Consider the following 18,906-nt stretch of genomic DNA (forward strand, 5'->3'; position numbering starts at 1 on the left):
CACCCAAGCAGGCGCAAGAGAGATGCCCGGACTATTAATTTCATAGGACAACTGTCCGATCTAACGTTGGGACAAATAATCCATCCAAAATATTTGGATCCTGGGAGTCCTGTAGTTGATGTCCACATCAGTGGCACCATAATCCTCCACACCCTGATCGATCTAGGGGCTACCATTAATGTGATGACTAGGGGCACTATGCTCAAACTCAACCTTCAGAGTTCCTTAAGAAATACCTCGACAGTACTGTAGTTAGCAGACCGCTCCACCGTGACTCCCAAAGGGATTGTGGAGGATGTCCTGGTCTCTGTTGATTCTTGGGAGTACCCTGCAAACTTTTTGGTCCTTCAGCCAAAGGCAAAACTCACTGGATACCCCCTCATTTTGGGAAGGCCTTTGTTAGCTACTGCAGATGCTTACATCAGTTGTCGAGCTGGGAGCATGACCATCAAGAATGGGCCTATGTCCAAACAGCTAGTCCTATATCCTCCTGCCCAACCTCTACTAGAACATGACTTACCTCTCTAGCTGGAGGAGGAAGATGAGGATGAAGTCTACTCTACACCAGTATGCACAGTGGAAGCCACCCGGGGAGGTCCTCAAACCGAGGATGACCTAATTGAGAATTGATTGAAAATCCACCTCCTAGTGTGCTGCCATTAGAAGAGTTGGTGGAAGGTACCCAAGCTAGCGCTTTAGTGGACCTCTATGTGGCTGATCCAACCTCTCCCAGAGTTAAGAATGTGGAATTTGGCCCTGAAAGAACCTTGAATATCAGCTCATCCTTATCTCCCTCTCAGGAGAAGGAGTTGTGTATCTTATTGAACCGCCATTTGGATGCTTTCGCTTGGAGCTATAAGGAGATGAAAGGAGTCCATCCGTCGGCCTATACCCATCACATTTACATTAAAGAGGATTGTAAACTAGTCAGGCAGCCTCAGAGGAGAATGAATCCAACCCTTAAGGACATTGTTAAAGAAGAATTGAAAAAGTTTTTGGATGCAGGATTCATCTACCCCATCCCGAGCAGCGAATGGGTTTCTCCTCTGGTGCTTGTGCCCAAGAAAAATGGGAAGTGGAGAATCTGTGCAGATTATCGAGAACTTAACAAAGCCACCAAGAAGGACCATTTCCCTTTGCCTTTCATAGATCAAGTGCTAGATGGGCTGGCAAGGAAGAAGTTCTTTTCTTTCCTAGATGGGTTCAGCGGGTATAATCAGATCCAAATCAGCCTGAAACACCAATATAAGACCACTTTCACTTGTCCATGGGGTACCTTTGCCTACTGGGTCCTTCCCTTTGGGCTATGCAATGCTCCTTCCACTTTCTAGAGAGCAGTACTGATCATATTTGCTGAGCTAGTTCATGATTCGATAGAAATCTATATGGATGACTTTACTCCTTATGGGTCCAACTTCCAAGAAGCATTGACTATCCTGGGAAAAGTTTTAACCAAGTGTATTGAAATGAACCTGTCCCTCAGTGCTGAAAAATGTGAATTCCTGATAACTGAAGGGATCGTGCTAGGTCATATAATCTCTCAGCAAGGATTACAGGTGGATCCTAACAAAATTGCTAAATTCCAAAAGGTTCCACCTCCTTAAAAGGTAAGAGATGTTCAAAGTTTTCTAGGCTTAGCAGGATACTATAGAAGATTCATTAAAGATTTCAGTAAGCTAGCCTCACCATTGTTTGGTCTTTTGGGAAAAGATGTTGAGTTTAAATGGACTGACAACTGCCAAGAGGCTCTAGATGAGTTGAAAGATAAGTTGGTAACTGCCCCAATCCTGAGAGGTCCCAACTGGGCCCTACCTTTCCACATCCACACTGATGCCTCGAACAAATCCATAGGGGCAACCTTAGGACAAGTTGAAGAGAAGCTACCATATGCCATATACTTTGTCAGAAAAACCTATCCAAGGCAGAATTAAACTATACTGTGACTGAGAAAGAGCTCCTAGCTATAGTCCATTCCCTAAACAAGTTCAGACAATACATCATTGGTTATCAAACATTTGTACACACTGATCATGCTGCAATAAGGTATTTGATGAATAAACCTGAGGTGAATGCTCATATCATTAGATGGTTTCTTTTATTGCAGCAATTTGACTTAACCATTGTTCACAAGCCAAGAAAGGAAAATGTTGTTGCTGATTTTCTGTCTAGATTAGATTTGCCTGCAGGTGAAGAAGGGACGGTGGATGACTAGATGCCAAATGAATAGCTGTTTGCTATTTTAGTACTCTCTCCATGGTTTGCTTATATAGAAAACTACTTGGTCTTAGCACAGTTCCCTCCACACCTATCCTCAAAAGAGAAGAGCATAATTGTGAGGAAAAGTGCCCCCTTTACTTGGATTGGGGGCAACTGGTTTAAACTCGGCCCAGATCAGATCCTGAGGCATTGTATTAGGGAGGAGGAAGCTTTTGACATTCTCCTAACCTGTCACGATGGACCTTGTGGAGACCACTTTGCAGCAAAAAGGATTGCCTTCAAAAGTCTACAGGTAGGCTACTATTGGCCCACTCTTCATCAAGATGTCAGAAGATACATCAGCCAATGTGACCGATGTCAAAGGATGGGGAAACCGACTCGGAGGGATGAAATGCCCCTCCAACCTCAAGTGACTTTCAAGCCACTTGAGAAGTGGGGCATGGATTTTGTGGGTCCTATCAACCCTCCTTCAAAGAAAAAGTCTTACATCATTGTGTGCATAGACTACTTGACAAAGTGGGCAGAAACAAAAGCAATCAAGGCAGCAACAGAAGAAAAAGTGGCTGAGTTTTTAAGGGAAAATATCTTTTACAGGTTTGGCTACCCAAGAGAATTAGTCACAGATCAAGGAAGTCAGTTCACATCTAACCTAATTGAAGACCTGCTCACTCATCACAAGATCAAGCACATAACTTCCACCCCTCATCATCTGCAAGCAAATGGGAAGGTAGAAGTCACTAATAAGGCTTTAGAAGAGATTTTGACTAAAGTGGTGAGTAGCAGCAGAAAGGATTGGGCAGATCGCTTGGTTGAGGCCACTTGGGCCTACAACACCACTTGAAAAACCACAACAACTTTCACACCTTATGAGCTGGTCTACGGGAAGAAGGCTCTGCTGTCCATAGAGTTCGATTACAACACGTTAAGGTTGGCAGCTCAGTTGGACCTGGATCTCAACCATGCGCAACAGGAAAGGTTACTACAGCTGAATGGATTATATGAACAGAGGATGTAGGCCCTCCTCCACTCAGAAGTAGTTCAACTCAAGAGAAAGGTATGGCATGACCGACACCTTAACGAAAAGAAATTTCAGCCAGGAGATTGGGCGCTATTATATGACTCAAGATACAAGGATTTCAAAGGGAAGCTGAGGACAAGGTGGCTGGGACCATATGCAGTGGAGAAATGCAACGACAATGGTTCAGTTCTTATCAGGACCATTGATGAAGAAGCCATCCCCATTCTCGTCAACGGGCATCGATTGAAAATCTACAGGAAGCCCCTTTCCAAGCAGGAGTTCATTGAAACTCTAGATAAATCAGTGCTAGTAGTGGAGCAAGGCCTTGTCTCTACTCCACCCACACCTTGATCATCAAAAAGAAAAAAAAAAGAGAAAAAAGAAAAAGAATAAAAAGATCCTTGGGTGAAAACCTCTTAGAGGCACCCAGGGTAGACAGTGAGGGTGAAAACAACCTGGAGGTGCCCCCGCTGTCTCACCAAAAAAAAGAAAAAAAGAAATCGGCCTAATTTCTGTTGAATAATTGCAGGTTGTAGGGAAGACATTGTAGGTTAGGAGGGTCACGCAAAACAAGGACAGAGGTCAGCAACAGGCTACAAGCATCCCTCACAGGCACCTCCTCCATGACCACTCCCCTTTCCTAGTATTTGATCACATTCGGGTTAAGATTTCACCTTCTACAGGAAGTTTTAGGCCTTCTACAGGAAGTTCCATGTCTTCTACAGGAAGATCCTGTAGAACCTTCAGACAGGCCAAAATTGATCTTGGAAGGGAATCCAAAGGTTGGAATCTGCCTGCTAGGTTTGAAAACACCCCTGTTTCTGTCCATCACCATACGTCACCCTATTTCATCTCTTTACACCTCCGTTTCACCCATCCTATTATTTGTTCCTGCACAGTCACACAAAAAAACGTTGTTTTCCTCATACTGCCAGCAAAACCTTTTATTGACAAATCAAGAGCAGTTTTTTTTCACTTCCCATACCTATCAATCTCCATCTGGACTCCTTGTCAGCCGAACCCCTCGACAGCAGTATAGCCCTACTCATGTTAGCTTGCATCCCAGGAGGAGAAGCAGCTACAGGACATCCTATAGGAATCTTGTAGCAGCCGATCCCTCTGGGAGACATACTCTGGAGATAGGGACAGCCAAAAATGACAAAGGAAACATGCAAAGGGCTCATCTCGAACGAGAAAATATCGTCAGCAGCCGAAGCCAAGCAAAACCTGTGCATGCAGCGGTAGCAAACGAAGGAATGGGTTCCAAAACTCGTGCATGCAACATCAACGAAGGAAGGAATGGGTTCTAACACCCGTGCACGAAGTAGCAGTGAACAAAGGAGTGGTTCCAAGACCCGAAATCTACATAACGCGGCCATGGCCACATAGGTAAGTGTCTAAACTCATTCGTCAATTGCATAAACTATATTTTAAGAGCTGCATGCCTATGGAAATGGTTCAAATTGAATGGAATCAGTGGCCAGTCAACTGGCCACCCTCGGCCAGTTACATAGCCTCGTGGGATCCAAATGAGCCAGCTACATTCAAAATCGCCGACGAGGTTTGCAGCCAACACGTGTAGAGTGTCCATTCAGGAATAAATCGTCGGGACTGGTAATGGTGGCGGTGGTTAACGACGGAGGGGAGGTGATGGCGGTCAGAAACATGCAGAGAAATTATGGTCGTGACGTCGGATCAACGGTTCGGTCTGGCCACCTCATCCCCTAACCACGAATCACGCCGTAGTTAATAGATGCTTGGCTGAAACTCATAGCACCTTCTGTTCATTTTGCACTTGCAACGTCCTTGACTGAAGTACGCATCCTCCGCTTCCAAAAACTGTTAACTAGTCATCCTCCACCGGTTTTTCTACCTGTTTTCGAGAATCTCCCGTGTAGCGGGCTCACTCAGAGGCACAGAGACATTCTACAGGAACCGGGGGGTCTTTTATAGGAAGGGTTCTACAGGAAACCCTGCACAGCTTTCCGAAGCAGAGAAGCCTGGGATTTTCTTCGTCGAGTTGGAGCTCCAAACAAGGTAGGCTCGAAAAACTCTTTTATGCATGGTATGATTTGAAAAGGTGGTGAATTGAATGGTATTATATTGGGGAATCAGAGAAAAATCTACCTGGGAATTGGAAGTAAAACGTTTGCCTCTTTGTTAAACTGGGTTTCTCAGTTGTTCTGCATCAAGATTCTCCTCCACGTCCCTATTTTTAAAATTCTCATGTAGGGAAGATATGCAACTGAGGGGCCAGCCTGTGTATGAAAAATTTTGAATTTTCATATCGTATGTGTGCTGAGAAGAAAATTGAGCTCTGTACTCTGTCTGTAAAAAAAAATTATTCCTTTCATAAATAGACAACCGAGTTCTGGGCAACAGCAGTCTTGAAAACCAAGGAATAGTTGCTAATTAATAGTGGATACCCGAGAAATCCCTTCTTGAGTTCAGGGGGAAAACCATAAACAACATTCCTTTTTCTGATCAGAGCATAAAAAAGAGCACTCTCACCATGCCAGGGGGATTCATAAGGAAAGAACCCTCGGACCCCAGCAAATTGCACGAGCATCTGAGGTGGTGGACCTTTTCACCCGAGCCAATTGGATGTCATTCTTTGACAAAATTCGGGGTCATGATGAGGAGATAATGGAGGAATTTTTAATGTCCCTGAGACCTCAATCAAAGACACAGGCCACAGTTAGTTTTAGGGGTTTGACCCTAGAACTTACCCCTGAGCTCATCAGTCGTGTTACTGGTCTACCATTAGGGCTCCCTTGGAGCAAAGAAGAGAGGTCATTGGGCCAAGTTTCCAAGAAAAAATTCTTCCTACCCGAGGAACATACTGTAGAAGACAAAAACGAGGTTCAAAGAACCAACTTGCCTCCTCTCTGGAGTGAGCTCAGTTTCCAAATTATGAAGTACATTACATGTGAAGGGAGGTTTATCATTGTCTACGGTTATCATTTCAGGTTGCTATGTGAACTACGACATGGAATTGATTTACCTCCAGACAAGAAACTGAGCCTCCCCTATTTTCTTCTTTAGTCACTAATTGAATGTGGTACAAAATCGAATGAAGGGATCCCAGATCTATTGGCCCATCATGGACTCATCAAGCTATTAGTGGAAGATGCCCTGCACACCTACACTGTCCCCATATCTTAGGAAATCTTCTGAAACATGTCTCGGGAAGACGATATTAGAATTCCGGTCGAAGACATCACCACATCCAATAGTGAGGAGCGAGAACATGCTAAAGAAGGTAAGAAAAACAATGGTGAAGGAACACAGGACATTCCAGTACAACAAGGACAGAAAGAAAAAGGGGGAAAGGGCCAGATTGCTGAGCCTAAAACAAAGGAAGAAACAATATCACAAACACCAAGGGAAAAGAGAATGCAGAGGAGAGCAGAGAAGGCAGAAAAACCCTAAATGAAGGTTGTCACAGCCAAAGAAGACATACAGAAACAAAAGGGAAAGACACATCCTGAAATGGCTGCAATATAGACAGAAACAGTTGACACAAGGACTTCTACAGGAAGCATGGAAAAAGGACAGCAAAAGGAGAAATCACCTGAAATATTGGCAAGGGAGGCAGCAACTGTGCTTGCCGCCTTAAGCACACCTCCAAAACAAAAAGGGAAGCGAAAGAGGCAAACCTCCATGTACTTTAAAGCAAGGAGGAGCACACGGATCAAAGTGGGCAGACCCCAGCCACAGTCAAAGGAGCCAATTGTCATTGAGGACACAACACCTAAACCAAAAGAAGGGTCTCCTTCAAAGATATCCGTCACCTATGAACGAGGAAGCCCAAAAACCTCCACCTGGAGAGAGAGAATTAAGGTGATGGACTCAAAGACAACTCTACAGGACGCTGAGAAATCTCTACAGGAAACTCGGGCTAAGCTAAAAGAGACAGAGGAAATATTGGAATCGAGCCCTCAGCCTAGCTTGGCCTCATACTATAACCTGTTAGAAGCCAGGAAAATAATTCCCCAGAAATTTTCGGTGCCACTCTTCTTTGCACTGGAAGAAGAAAGAATTAGGACTCACACTTGGATGAGGATTGCCAAGTCGAAGGGTGTGGCAAACATAGGCCGCTTGGAAGAACAACTCAAGGAGTCAAGGAAAGAATTGGCCATGGTGAAGCATGTGGAAAGCATTCAAAGGGCCAAACTACAGGAAGAGAATGAGCTGCTGAAACAGCAGCTATGGCTACAGGGACGTTATAAGGAAGACAAGCCCTCCATTCTAGGAGAATAGCAGCAATAGGAAAAGCCTCTGCAGACAAAGAAACCTCTGATGAACAGCAGAGAGTGGACAGGCTGCAGGCTGAGGTTGAGGCACTAACAAAATAGCTACAGGAGAAGGAGTCATAGGCAGCAGAGGAAATACAATCTCTAAAGCAAAAAGTACAAGAGAAGGGAGCCCAACTGGCTTGCATGGTTAGCTGGGCAGTAGAGGCCTTGCAGTGTAGGCAACCTACCAAGTCATATGCCTTATATCTTAAAGATCAATGGTTGCAGTTCCAGATTAACACCTTGGCCCAAAGGGGCACCATTCAATTTCAAAATTACCATCAATTCATGACTTTGTGTGACAGAAACTCAGCAGAAGATAAGGCCAAGTTATCCGAATTCTATTTACACAACTTGGCCCTTCCAAACATGACTCTGTGGGACCCCAATGCTACATTGGGAGATGTGCAACTTATGGCCATGGCCTCTTGGTTAAATCATAAGGAAAAGAGGGCAGCAGAGATTCAAAATATTATGAACAGAGAGCTAAGTGAACCACTCATGATTAGGGCAGAACCAAAGGATACATCAGCTTTAATATATGCCCATCAGCACCTAGCTAACAACCCTTAGGTTTTACCAGCTTACATTGAACGACAAGCTCAAGCCATTGCTCACTTTGAGGACATGGAAAGACTATTGGGGGGTAATTGTATTCATGCTTGCACAAGGAGGTGGAACACACTGCCCTACAGTCTGAAAATAAGAGAATACCACACCCCGACCAGGATGAGGGAGGCCTTCGCAAGGGTACCCCTCTAAAAACAGCCAATGCAAAATTTGTAGGCCAACTGGATCAGCCTAAAGTTCAGTCCTCCCTTGCTTTTAGGACTGCTAGAATGAGTCAAAGAAGAAGAGGAACACAGGCAGTGGGAGGAAGTAGAAACAAAAGCAGGATTTCATGACCGAGAAGAAGACATCACCTCAGAGGCCTGGGATGTGAGAGAGGCAGTCAAAGCAATCAAAGATGATGAACTGGATTAGTTTCTCAGAGGATGAGCAACCCATTTAGCAGGGGGTGATGATCAGCCCCAAAAATGGGTAACTTATTGGGATCATTTTGCTTATTATTCTCCATAAATCCACCATTCTTCATAGTTTATGCATGATTTTGAGTATATTTATGTTAATTGGATGAATGAGAATAGTCGCTTGACCATGAAGGCTAATATGTGTTTATTGCAGATTTTTGGACAAATTTTGGACCAATGTCAAGCATTTATGAGCCATTTGATAGCCAAATACGAGGGAACAAGGCTGAGGATTCGTAGGAAGGGTGTCTCCTACACTAAATCGCCCTTCCTCGAGTTCTCCACCATCAGCTGGGAGTTCAACAACCCACCGAAGTTGATTTCAAAGGGCAGCCGAGCAGCTTTTGTAAAGTGGTTGAGTACTTGCAGTTTTGAGCAACCAAACCCCTTGAATTAAGGAGGATTGTTGGATGTCCTCGTAGTGCATAATTAGGAAGGCTTCTAGCCTTCATATTTTACTTTTGGGAACATTTTGTATTGTGCACTTTAGGCTGCTCTACCTTTCAACTCATTTTGGAGCTTCTGCTATAAAAAAAAAAAATTGACATGGTTATTTTTTGAGTAATGGAAATCATTTTGATTTCATATCAGCTCTGAGCTTCTTCTTAGGAGCCTATAGATCTTGGGGTTGGGCCCAACTCAAGTGCCAGGTCTTCCTCTGTGTACTGTTATATGTTTTTGCTGTCTTCATAAAATAATTTTTGTTAGTAGATTAAACTCTTGCTTGGTTACCTAGGTAATTTTTGATGATTAAAAAAGCTTTTCATGTTTCAGAGTGATTTGATAGGTTGGTAACATAAAATATCTTCGAAAAATTCCATCAAGCAACCCTGGATCTCACCTCTCCCTCGTCGGGACCATGAGTTGAGACCAAGGTGTCCTTGCTGCCCCAAAAACACTGTTCTTGCTTCTTCATGCAATTGCTAGTGTTAGTTTCTCAGTTGAAAAAGTTGATACCAGATGCAGTTACATGCTTAGATCAATTCTTGCTTGGTTTTCATATTTATTTTACATGATTTTCTGCCAACGAATTTCTGTTCATCATGGTTGCTAGTTCCTAAGTCAAAGTAGGTTAGAATAGCTAGATATTTGGTTTTCATGGTCTTTGTTTGATTAGTTTCAAGAAATAGTGTATAGAATACATGTGATACCTCCCTGCCTACCCTTCCTCCATCAGTGCAACCTGCTCCATCCCCTAACTCAGATTCTTGCCCTTTGTTTGCCACATTTTCTCACTTTGACCTAATTTCCATATTTTTGTGCAACATTGCTCTATCCATCCTTGAACAAATCCAGCCATCCTCATCACTTCTCAGCTTCATTTTCCAAGTCCTAGACCCCTCCACATCCTCATCCAACCTCCATCTCCACTTTTCCACCTTTCTTCCACCATCAACCCTTCAAAATCCCCTTTTGGAACATCTTGTAGAACCCCTGCAGACTTCCTATAGAAGATCCTGTGAGTGATTTTTAGAGGTCTGAACACTGTGAAACTCACTGGAAGGGTGTTAGGGACCTCTCAGGCCCTCTTCTTACCTTCCCAACCTCTTGCAAGCACCTACCCCATTTCCTTTCGCCAATCAACCTCTGCACAGTTAAAAATAGTTAAAGCACATGCACATATGATTTTTACAAAATTACTTAAAAATACAAAAAGATGTTCCTTTTCATATTTCATTACAGAATTAGCTTAGACACATGCACTTTACCTCCCCAAGAGTCAATGGCATCCCTCTCTGTAGTTTCATTCTCCTTTTTTGCACCAGTAGGGGTAGTCAGTAAAACTAGGGTTTGCTAGGGTTTGCATTTCCTTTCAGCTTTCAGCCTCTTTCTACAAGTAGATTAGCTTCCTTTGAGTTAATTTAATCCATCATAGTTAAAAGCTTCTTCTAAGAGCTCATAGAAGTTGGCTTAAGCTCCTAGCAGACTTGTGCCAGCTGATCTAGTGATAGCCTGCGGCAAGAGCTAGTACTTGTGCATATAGCACTGCCACTTCCAATTTTGTTACAAACTACCGAGCTGATAAAAGTAAAGAAGGGAGTCCAGGAGTTGCAGCATTATTGCTGCAATAGTAGAGCCCACCAGAAGGTGCATTAGTGAGTATCATTTCCTCTACTTCTTGGAAAGCGCTCGGTTCGTCGTTGCTTGTGCATGTTACCTAGAATCTATTGGCTTTTAACAAAGGAACCAGTCAACCATTATGGATACTCCCTCAGTTACTTATTACTTTGGAAGGAAAAATTGTTTATCTGAATGTGATGGTAGTCCCAGGCCCTTTAGATTACAATTTACTTCTAGGGCGCGACTATGTTTATAACATGGAAGCCATTGTTTCCACACTCTTTCCACTGATGTGTTTCCCGCATGAAGGCAGAATTGTCACCGTTGACAAACTTTCATTTCCTGGTCCAAATATGGCTTTCAGTCAACCATCTTCCCTAAGTGGTCTTGTATCATCCCCGCCATGGGTTAATTATGTGGCAACTCGTTCCATACCTACATCAAATGACGATCATTTCAGTGAAGTTGTACATCATGTACTGGGGGCATTGGAATCAAATCTCTCCTTCATGACCTCTTATGAGTTGTGATCCAAGGAATATGAGGATAGTTCTTTGACTGTGTCAACCTCATTATAAAAATGAAACAAGTCTATGAGGATAGTTCTTTTACTGTGTCAACCTCATTAAAAAAATGAAACAGGTCCACAAGGATAGTTCCTGGTCTTGTGACAACCTCGTTAAAAAATGAAACAAGGAATATGAGGAGAATTCCTTGTCTTGTGTCAACCTCATTAAAAAATGAAACAAAAGTTACGAGGATAATTCCTGGTCTTGTGTCAACCTCATTAAAAAATGAAACAAGGAATATGAGGACAGTTCCTTGTCTTGTCTCAACCTCGTTAAAAATGAAACAAGAAATATGAGGATAGTTCTTTTACTGTGTCAACCTCATTAAAAAATGAAACAACTCCTACAAGGACAGTTTTTGATCTTGTGTCAACCTTGTTAAAAAATGAAACAAGGGTCTATGAGCAAAGTTTCCAAGTTCTCGAGTCTTTGATTAGATCTCATAAAATCCCAGTCGAGTCTTTCACTTGATCTCGAAAATGAACCTTCATTCTGTCCACATGATAGCCACGAGTAGTCTACTTAGGTGAATATAATGAAGCTTGGGGGGCATGCACCTAGTGGTAAAGTTAAGTTTCCCTATAGGTTATGTGAAGGGAATCACTCCATTCACCTTTTTCCCTAATTGGACGGAGCCCAAAAAGTGTTGGATAACCATCCTGCTTCACTGCAGCGACTTCCATCTGGTTACAGAAAAATATCCCTTTCATCATGCTCGGGGCATGTAAACTAATCTCAAGCATAGATTTTGTTTCAAGCTTGTGTAAAAATGAAATTAAATTCAGGCATAGTTCTTCGTTTTAAGCTTGTATAAAAATGAAACTGAATCCAAGCATAGTTTTTCATTTCAAGCTTGTGTAAACATGAAACTGAACCCAAGCATAGTTCCCTATGGTTCAAGCTTGTGTAAAAATGAACCCATTTCCATTTTTAACCCTCGTGGTTGCCATTATATTAGCCTCTTTCGTCAAATGAGCCTTAGTTGTTTTCATCCCATCGCCACCATCCCTTTGGCCGATCATATGCTTTCACTTGGTTGTTTTACCCTTTTTGTGGAATAGTTGCAATGAGTGGTCTTATTAGCCAGCCTCCTCACATAAATCAGCATGTTTTGAGAAGTTCCAACATCATCGGAACTAGTTGCTACCCTAGACACCACTCGTTCCTCAAAATTGAGTCCTCTTTAAGAACTTTCAGACTCTCTAAAATATGAAAAGATTTCTGAGCACTTGTCCTTTCCAGCTCGTTAACGGATTGGAAATGATATCTCTCCTGTATTATTTTATGCTTTTTTTGGGCTTGAGAGATTAATTTACGAAAAAAACTTGTGGAGTTTTATCTTTTTACATTTTCAAACTCTCTAAACATGAAAAGGACCGAGTTATCTTTGTCGTTAAACTCATTAAAAACATCAAATAGCGACAAACTTGTCCATCTAGACAAGACCGAGTTTAACGACAAACTTGTCCATCTAGATTCGTTAAAACATCAAATAGTGATGGATTCACCCGAAGGGTGAAATTATACAACAAGCATACGTTATCCTCCTCAAGCTTGATAAAAATAAAGAGGTACTGGTTAGCAATGACTGGGGAAAATGGAAAAAGGGGAAACCACTTTATGGTAGCAAGTCACTCTTGAACATGACACTTTCACTCCATCACCGTGACTATCTGGGTTGGGTTATTAGCTTGATGGTTATCATACCTTTGGTCTATCATACCATCCATCACTTTTTTTTGGGTCAATGCTACCAATTCACTTTACTGTCGCCGACATGTTCAAGAGAAGTCATTCAGTCAAAATCCATCTTTTGTAATACCATAAACCTTCATTTTCATGATTGCAATTCCTAAACCTTGTGTCATCAGTCAAATTCCATCTCTAAAATCACTACACTCATTTCATGTCATTGATGTGGAATAAATCAAGGCCCTCCTATGATGAGTCACTTCTTGTCGACATCAATTCATTATCCAAGAAGTTGAGTTAGAAACACCCATTTAGTACCTTGAGGCTTGCATGCATCAATGGCAGGTTTCTCGCTTTCGGTGATAGGTAATGGCCTACGACCCAAAGACTTTGTATGGTGTTCGACATCAAATAATCCATTCACACCATGCAGAATGTACTGCAATACCTTGAGGATCATTATCATTATTAGTGATTTCTCTCACATCTGTTAACAACTTACATCATTGGCTGGTAATCAGATGGTGTCTTCCCATGTTTGACTTCAGATCACATATTCACATGGTTAGACTCATATTTGAGTAAACGGTTGAGCGGGATTGAAGATATCGGATCTAGTTTCATCCATCTGGGTTGTGATATCAAGAATACTAAATCATATGTACAATGGCTTTACATTAATAGTCATTCCAATCATGGGTCTATATATGTAGACGAATATTTATGTACATGTAATGAAAGTTTATAAGCTGAGTTTGGGTATGCTTTCCCTCAACAAGTCATGTAAAATCAAATATCATGATATATGTATTGTAATTGATGCAGGTCACCTTCCACTTCAATACCTCCTCATCACATCGTAAAGCATTTCATTCGACATTGGCATTTTTTTGACTTCATGCTTTAGGGGAGAAACTGTTACAAATCCTTTTGGGCACATCAAATCCCAACATTCAGATCAGTGTTTTAGGGCTCATCAAACCCTAAATTCAGTTGTTTCATGCCCTAAGCAATTCAACCCTTTGAATGCCTCCTTCCTAGACAGTTTCATGACTTGAAGACATCCAGACATTTCCTCTAGAGGGACCAGCGTAGGTAAGCCCTTATGAAGGTGCGCTACAGAGAAATTGAGTCCACTGCCAGGGTGCTTTGCAGAGCACTTAGGCTTCCTTTCGCCTGCACTTGGCAAGAATGAGTGAAATTCACATAGGGTTTGGGGAATATTCTTATCTTTTGAAGTCATCTAGAAATTTCCCTGTCTTATCAACTCCTATGAGCTCGAAAATGGATGAGGAATGAGTTAAGGAGTATCCTATCCTCTCATCCCTTCCTCCATGGAACTAATTCTAAGTATGGAAGGCCATTCAATGTCACCATTAATGACAAAACCTCCTTCATTTTTCTATAAATTGACCACTCATCTAAGTGATCAGGGTCTAGCGGGATTATGTTGAATTGGTAAGGAGATAATGCTACTATGAGACTTGACTTTGGAGCAAATGATGTGATGCCGCAAGCTTGTCTTGCTTTTGATGTGATGTGGATGGGATCCAAGCTGGAGGAATGACTTTGAATCAAACACTGATGGTTGTAATTCCTTCTTCTATCTAATCAAGTGTTTGAACCTTTTTCCATATGTTGTGTTATTTCATAATGCTTATATGTATGAATTGCTTCTAATTTCTTTCATTTATATTCAATGGATCATATGCTTTGATCGGTTTTGTCTTCTATTGTGTTTATAGGGTACTTCTCAAGCAGATTAAGTACGGGAAGGAGCGACGGAATTGATACAAGGGAGGCGAGAGGAAAGCAGAACTACAGGTAGGCCTTCTATCCTCTCTTCTTATCTATTGCTTATAGGAAAAGTCTAAAACACATTAAACGGTTGTTCTAGGCACAGCTACTTGTCTAGTGAATTAGTATTTATCTGTAGATGCTAAATTCTCCAAAACATTATCTGTGAGAACCCTCTAACCACAAACCACACCTTGAAATTCTCAACGCTGCCATCCACAACATGCTTGATCTTGTAGAGCCACCTACAAGTCACAGCTAACTTGCCCTAAGGCCTAGGCACCACCTGCTAGACATTGTTATTAATGATAGAGGCATACTCCTCCACCATAGCCTCTCTCCATACCTCCTGGTTGTCAGCCTCCTCATAGCTAGTAGGCTCAGAGTCAACAATGTTGGTAGCCTTAGCTACATAACTCAAAAATCGCTCAAGTGGCACACTCTCCCTCTTCACCCTCTTCAGAGGACCAACAAAATCTACTTCCTTTAAGGTGTCTTGAAGCCACTTGGGCCTTGTCTCCCCTGAAGAATCTTCCCCATAGGGAACCTCATCCTCTGCCCCCCATTCTGGTGAACCTGAAGGTCTTCCAACTGACCCTAGTGTGCCTGTACCATCATGTGTCCGTGAAGAACCTGCACTGGCACCTGTGCCTGTGTTAGCTGAAGTGCCGTGTGAACTATGTACTAGTGGACTCCCTAAAGAAGTGCTCGATGAACTCGCCATTGGTGCCCTAGATGTCACTGACATTGAAGTACCTCCTATACCAGTCGATCCAGAACCTTGAGGTCCTTCTCCCTATACCTAACATCCCTGCTGAGGAGAAGTCTGTGACTCTCTCTCATCATACTCACATAATCTCCAATAGGCCCTCTCCTCCTTGAACTTCACATCCCTCCTAATCACCACTCTTTGTTTAGAAGGAATGATGATCTGATAGGCCTTTGAAGTCTCGCTGTAACCCATAAAGATACCCTTCTCTTCCATGGGTTCCAGCTTCTTCCTCTGCTCCTTGGGGATATAAGAATATTTAAGACATCCAAAGATACGGAAATGTGACACATGAGGCTTCTATCCAGTGAAAGCCTCCTCCGGAGTCATATTCCCCAATACTCTGTGAGGAGTCCTGTTCTAAAGATAAACAACAATATTGTAGGCCTCAACCAACAAAAACAAAGGCAACCCTTGATTATGAATCATCAATCTAGAAGCACCAACAATAGTTATGTTCTTCCTTTAAGACACCCCATTCTTCTAGGGGTTGTAAGGAACCGTGAACTCTCTCCTAATGCCCTCCTATGCACATAAGTCAGAAAACCCACCATCGATGTACTCGCCACCATTGTCTGACCTCAAGACCCGAATCTTCCTACTTGTCTACTTTTCCACAAGAGCTTTGAACTCTTTAATGCGAATTAAGACCTCACCCTTGGTCTCTAGGAAATATATCCAAGTCCTCCTAGAGTAGTCATCAATGAATATAACATAACACTCATAACCAGCCAAAGACACATGAGACATACGACCACTAACATCAATACGAATCAAGTGTAGTATACCTATAGATCTGTTGTCACTCGCTGGGAATGGTAACTTGGTGTACTTGCCCAAAGCACACCCTTTGCAGACCTCATAATGCTCGACATTGAAATCAGGAACTTGAGTAGTGATCTCCCTCAGTACTCTCAAAGCTCCATGATGCATAATTTCCGTCCTCCGATGCTATAACTCGCACAAGTCTCTACTGCTAGTGGTACTAGTGTGAGTGCTACTCACCAATGCTCCTACTGACTGAAAACTGAATCTATATAGTTTCCTAGAGTAGACTCCAATCACTTTAGCCGAAGTGATGGAATCTCCCCTGGGATACATCAATACCTGCCCTCCTAAGAAAGTGACGTCAAACCTCTTCTCCTCCATAGCATACACTGAAATCAGGTTCTTCTTCATCCCTGGAACATACAAAACATCCATGACCTTCAAAGGAGGCAAGGAATCCCTCTCAAAGGTCACAGTCCCCACACCAACAACTCTCACAGTGCGGTCATCTCCTAGTACAATCTCAATATCAAGTGCCCTCTCCGCAAGATCTGAAAAGAAATCTCGTGCACCTGTCATATGGCAGGAAGCCCCATTTTCTATGTACCACACATGGGATGATGTGCTCGTACTAGATGTAGAAGTAATAAATGAAAAGTCCTAGTCAAACTGTGAAGCAAACTACTCCACCTCTGTTGAAGATGTAGTACCCTTCTTCCCCTTGTTCTTCCTCTCAAGACACGTAGCAGCATAGTTTCCCATCTTCTGACATGCCCAACATTTGACTTTGGACATATCTATATCTTTCTTATTCTTCTCTTTCCTTTAGCCCCATCTGATGAGGCCCCTTTCTTGGCCTTCCCTTTTTTCTTCCCCCTGGTTGTCAACGCTACATCCTCCTCATCTACTATCTTCACCCCACCACTGCTAGTCTTCCATATCTCATGTTGCACACAATCATCCTAGAATTTTCCCCTATTGGGAAAATTGTCCCTAGAGGTAAAAATATCTCCAAAGGCCTCCCAATACTTAGGAATTCTTGCTATAGCTGTCCTATCTAACTCTGTGGGTGAAATTGTCTCACCAATAGTAGTCAAATCATCATGTACTCGTTTGACCTTGCCAAGATAATGAACTACAATTTCAGCCTTTGTCATCTTGGTGTTCTTCAACTGTTCTTTGAGTACCATCTTCCTGCTCTCATTGGTACTCTGATAGAGAGTGGATAGAGCTATCCACATCTGATATGCATATGTGTTTCCTCTCACCTAAGGAACCACGTGATCCTTTAGACTGTGCATCAAAATACTTTTTTCCTTTGCATTATTTTTGTGAATTCGGCAAGTTCATCTGCAGTAGTACAAGGTACAACCACTTGTCGCACTATGTCCCAAATTGTTGCCTCCTCAAACACTGTCTAAATTATGTCCTTCTGAATGGCATAGTTAGATATCCCATCTAGTATGTCCTATATCCTTAAGAACATGGCCATGAATGCTGTCCAAAATTTACAAAACCAAGAAAATGGAGAAATGAATTTTCTAGCACACCTTGTTGTCCCAAAAGTACAGTCTGTGTGAAATTTCACCTTGTTGTCCCAAAATATCAGTTTTCTATCTAAACTAAGTTTGTTGTCCAAAAATTCAGTTTGTTGCCCAAACCACGGTTTGTTGTCCCAAACTATTGTCTATTGTTCAAACTACAATTTTCATCCTATAGCTCTGATACCATGTTGAAATTTTATGACTAAGAAAAGTTTCCAACAATCCCAACCCGGTTTTAATTTCACCTTATCACTCCCATTCAGTTAAATTCTCTTTCCCATAAACATACATTCAAGATATAGAATTTTGGAAATGAAATTTTCAGATTAAAATACATGGGACTGTCAACACATGCTGAAAATAAATATGGACATAATCAAACCATCAACACACATAAAAATACACACAGATTTCTGGTCAACTTAGACCCAGGAAAAACCCCTTCAATCTTTTCTGGGGAAAACCAGTTAGAGAGCTCTTCAAATTTATTTATCTTTCAAGTTTAGGAAAAATACATTTGCAAAAAAAACAAAACAGTAAAATACAACTTATCTCTTTAGCCCAAAACTCCTTGAAAATTGTGCCCACTTTGCCTCGATTTATGTGCCCACTTGAAGCTGAAAATATGTATTGTATGGATACGACTGTATGGACTATACCATATAGACTGTATGGATTTTTTTTTCATTTTTTTTTTTTTTTCAAAAAATTCTCTTGAACGACATGCATCTCATAACATTCAATGATGTTCATACTATACCTTATGTTGCCTTCTAAACCTTGATTTCCATGCCCATATTTATCTAGAAATCACTCCTTCAGCTTGCTGCAACAAATTTCTCCTTCAGAACTTTTCTCCAGCTCTCAGCCTCCTTTCTCCAATCTTCTCATGAAGAATGAATGCAGCCTCTCTTTTCTTTTCCACCTTTTATTTCCCTAAATGAATTTTGGGAAACCCTAAGATCTAATTGCTCAAATTCATTTAGATCAAGGGATAAGAATAAATTTGCATTTAATTCTACACTTTCTATTTTTTAACTCACCCATTAAATAAAGTACCCACATTGTACTTTATGTCTAAAGTCTCTTTTCACTTTATAATTTAACATTGACTTTACCACTTATAAAGTCACTTTCACTTT

This window comes from Pinus tabuliformis, chromosome 3_2, assembly GCF_031772625.1.
Source record: "Pinus tabuliformis cultivar Carrire ecotype Pingquan chromosome 3_2, CPIR1, whole genome shotgun sequence".
In the NCBI taxonomy this organism is placed as follows: Eukaryota; Viridiplantae; Streptophyta; class Pinopsida; order Pinales; family Pinaceae; genus Pinus; species Pinus tabuliformis.